General features: G+C 36.5%; 1 protein-coding gene across 1 annotated transcript in view; it reads left to right on the forward strand.

Moving 5' to 3' along the window:
* The first annotated feature begins 3,696 nt into the window (after nucleotides 1–3,696).
* Smp_046190 (putative ankyrin repeat and socs box protein 13 (asb-13)) overlaps nucleotides 3,697–4,720 on the forward strand; it is a 10,500-nt gene continuing 9,476 nt past the window's right edge. Inside the window, exon 1 of the mRNA XM_018796419.1 lies at nucleotides 3,697–3,738. The gene's annotated coding sequence lies outside the window, so the exon portion shown is untranslated. The remainder of the gene's footprint in view (nucleotides 3,739–4,720) is intronic.

Below are 4,720 nucleotides of genomic sequence, written 5' to 3' on the forward strand. Positions count from 1 at the left end.
CATTCACGTACCTGTGAAGCATCATTGATGAACAAGGAGGATCGGATGAAAATGTAAAGGCGAGGATTGGCAAAGCAAGGACAGCATTCCTACAATTAATTAATATATAGAACCCAAAACAACTCTCAACTAGCTTCAAAGTGAGAATCTTCAATACACGAAGAAGTCTTTAAAGACATTGTACTCGATTCCACAACTTTAATGACTTCTCTTTAGTTGAGATGATAGAAATACTTGTCCGAACAAAGGCAATACGTACACAAGAAACAGTCACACAGAAAAATGTGCGGTCGAACTTAATAATAACTCCTATGCACTCACCATACTCTTTGAAAATGAACTTAAACGTTCTAAATCGTGAGGGGACATATTTATTAATGACAAACAAGTATACGAAGATCCTAAACTTGATACTAAACTATTTAGTGAACACTTTTGTTTCTTTATTCGAAGGGGGGTTTTGTGGAGATTTTAGTAATTTTGCAGTTGAAATCATTAGTCAATTGAAGCTAGATCATCATGGAAATCCTGAAGGCACTTGACGGACGTTTCGTCCTATTGAAAGACTCCTATTTGCGATATCACACTCTACAGTGTATTACCCTACTGCCTAGAAAAACACACATATCATTCCCAGAATTAAGACAGGATCTGAAGCAAATGTTGAAAATTATCTACTCATAAAGATAACTTCAATGGTACCTGGAGTGATGGAGAATGTAGTCGAAGCGTCGGCAGTTCAACATCTCCTTACCAATAACCTCATCTCGACATCACAGCATGGGTTTGCTGGGTCCAGATCATGCAATAGATGCCTAGTGGACTACCTGAATGACTCTGGAAGGGGACAACGGACTCTTTGTGTCTGTCCTATTTGTACACTGCGAGAAAGTTTTTGATAAGGTCCCACACAAAAGGTTTCTAGTCAAACCACAGTCCTTCGGAATCAACAATCCACTCTATTCATGGTTTGTTTCACTCTTAACAGGACACAAACAAATGATAAAGTACAATCAATGTTTCTCATTACCTAGACCAATAATTGGTGTAATCATCCAGAGAAGTGCATTAGGTTCACTCTTGTTTCTCACGTATATAAACGATATATGTGACATCATAAAATTTGGTAAACCATTAAATATTGTAACTTGTAGATCATGCCTGTAAAAATAGCGTGTACCTGCCCTTGCAGAAACATATTACATTATTTTATTATTATCTCAAAATAGTATACAGCTTAAGCCTGAGGCTGTTTGTGAAAATGTATCCCTGATTCAAAGTGATTTCAATAACCTGACTATCCGGAGAAAAATGACAATTACCATTCAACATCAACAAGTGCTAGACCAAGCATTTTGGAAAGCATCCATATGAACCACAACTGTACCTAAATAAAAGTAGAGTCCAGACACTTATATCAGTACACGATCTAGGAATTAATTACACAGGAAGCCTAAACTTTGAAGAATACGCCTCCTCTATTATTTCTAAAGCCAGACGACTATTTGGTTTCATAACGAAAAATTTCACAACATAGGCTAAGCTTACCCTTTACAAAATACGTGTACGACCTTCTCATGAATACTGATCTTTTATCTTCTCCAATATGAATACCATAGACAAAATAAGAGTAGAAGATGTTTAAAGACACTACACACGCCAAATGCTTAAAAGTGACTCTACTCTCGATTACACAGGTAGATGTAAGCACCACTCTTTTGAACCTTTATGGCACCGTAGGTTAAGGAACAATCTGATATTTTTCTCTACAAAGCAATAAGTGGACTGTCATTCATAACCTCCTGCCCAACAAGTACCCATGGCCCAGCCTTTCGACCAAGAAACAACGCATATACACTATTTGCCTTAAAGCACCAAAAACAAATTCGTTGTAAGTATTTATAATGCGGTATAGTTTATTGTGGAACAGGTTGCCAATACCTATCCGTACGTATGACACTTTCACCGAATTCAGAAGGCTAATAACCTTGTTACGTGATTATAAAGAGCTATATCAACCATTCCTTTAACTCTCGTCTACCGATGGGGCACTTTATTATTTATTATTATATTTTTATTATTATTAGCTTTATTCAATATTATATTATTTGGTACAAAATCGAATTCTCAGCATAAAGTATTTCAACATGTTTACGTTTCTTATTTCTTCGTTGCTCCTGACGATAAATATTCAGTGATCGCCAGTTAGATGTCAGGAGTTCAGTCAATCGACATATGAATAATGTATATTCTTTTTGCTGCATGATCCCATTATGAACCGCCTATTATCCAGACGGAAAAAGAATATAACGAACCCCATTGTCATTAATATGAATATAGTGAGGATACAACTGGCATTCTAGTTTTACAACTAGCAACCAGAAGTATCTTCTATAATCGTTCGTTCCCAGTCAAACAGAAACCAGAAGTCAGACGAGAAGAGACAGGAAAGATATATTTGATTCGCTACCAATATATCGAGAGACTTCGTTCGTAACTGGCTATTGTAACGTAGGAGCTGTGTCCCACGCCGTGTTGCAACGTGATCTGGTACGGATGCATGACCGAAAGCCTTCAGTTAAACAAGTCCACTTAAACAACGTGGTCAGCATCCAACGTTGAACACTTAATGAGCTATTGATTTTGGGGATTTATTTACAGCTACAATAGCCAATTTACAGAACACATGGTTTATCCTCTCCCGCTATTAACTGATTACTAATCATGACTTTCTGCTCCAGATTACGAATCTCTCTAATGGTTAAAGACACATTACTTTTTCTAAGTGTCCTGTCTTTTTTTCTCTAACACAAGTTAGAGGGCCTAATATCACAAAAAGTGATAGGGTGACGTTAGTGACAAGCAAACATGATGGTGAGGAGATAGTTTTGATCCACCTGTGTCTGTAGGACAAAACATTTTGTCTAGTTACGGCTCCTTATGGTCTAGTGGGACGTCACGAACCAACGGTACTGATGCTGATTTATCTATGTAAAATACCTTTTTAAACCGTATTAAAACGCTGGATTGGTTTCACTTCCTACCGAATAATCCTGTTAAAAGTGAACTAGACAATTAGCTAAAAGCCAAGCCTGCTTAAGACCCTATAAATTCTACAAAAGAAGTCGGCTCAAATAGCTTCGACAAAGAAGGGAGACAGCCATTTGTGCATCAGAATAAGTATGACCACATTTACAGTGCTTCATCAAGGCAGTTGGTCCATGTCTTATTAAAGATACTCAATCGATTGACGTGTTCAGCGTTCGGGAACAAAATTAGCGAACGGTTTTTCTAAATTATCTTACGATGAATACTTAAAACACCTAAACCTTTTCCTTTATCGTATCGTAGAAAGCGAGGTGACCTTATTTTAGCATGCCGTATCTTTAATTGCGATTTGGGTGTTATAATATTGTATCTTTTCTCTCCTTTCAGCACTAATAAGCTTCGAGAGCATATGAAGAAGGCTCAAAAACCTCTATCTAATAAACGTAAAGTGGTGTTCTGATATTCTTAACCGGTGGTCAATGACTGTAACGATTTTTTGAACAAACGATTTCAGCCCCATAATTGAACATTTCCAAGGAGAAGCTTGACCTTCACTGGAAAACAAACTGAAAGGACTAACCCAGGTCCACCAACCTTCTATCCCTAATACTGAAGAGTGAAGACTGGCACTATTTGATTCGTAGGCGGAAAGCTTAATTTTTTTGCTACTAAGTCTCGGTGATGTAAAAGGCGAGTTCTTCGTTGTTTGAATGTTGTTAGCTTTCCAAAAAATATTATTTTCCAACTTTCACTTTGTAGGGAATTGAATTGTCTACTTCTGTTTTGGACTCCAAGATTGTCTTAATCTGAGACTTGTGTTATTGCTGATTGCTGTCTATCCCTTTCCTTGATATATTTAAGTTCATTGTGTGGGCTTGCTGGACTTTTGACTAACCTTTTCTTATGTTCTTTTCTTTTCCAGTCCTCACACCACTCTTCATGCTCCCTCCAGCACTAATAATCTCCGGGGTCATAGCAAGAAGGTTCTGAAACCGCGATCTAATAAACTAAAGGTGAGGTCCCGTTTTTCTCATCGAGTGGTCAATGACTGGAACGCTTTACCAGAACAAGTGGTATCAGCACCATCAGTGAACATTTTCAAAAAGAAGCTGGACCTTCACTGGAAGGAAATCTGTCAGGATTAACACAGGTTCATCAACCTACTATCCTTATTACTGAAAACTGAAGACTAATGTGGCGGTTCGTATATAGCCAGAAGGTACTCGGGGTAACTTTTTGCAAACACCTAACATCTCAATATGATCTATGGAATGTCAAGTCAGTCAGACTAGTGGACAAATTGAAACCTGAATGGAAGAATTCTACTAGGCACTAGTGAGTAATTTATTAATAATTAATAACTTACAATTAATTGAATACACAATTAGAACACTGAGAAGTTATGTATAGTTCTACTACTAATGTAACTGTTATAAGTAGTTAATTTAAATATTCTTAATAAAAAATATAATTTTTATAGGAGAATATCTAATAACTAAGATTTATATAGATTTTTTCCTAAAATTTGATTGGTCACTTTTAACATATACCATTATAGGAATGTATGAATGATAGAATGAATGAATGAGTGAATGAATGAATGAATTGGGGAAAGTATTAGAATATGGTGAGACATACATCTACAAAGATTATTATTATTATTAGCTTTATC

This window comes from Schistosoma mansoni, chromosome 2, assembly GCF_000237925.1.
Source record: "Schistosoma mansoni strain Puerto Rico chromosome 2, complete genome".
Classification (NCBI taxonomy): domain Eukaryota; kingdom Metazoa; phylum Platyhelminthes; class Trematoda; order Strigeidida; family Schistosomatidae; genus Schistosoma; species Schistosoma mansoni.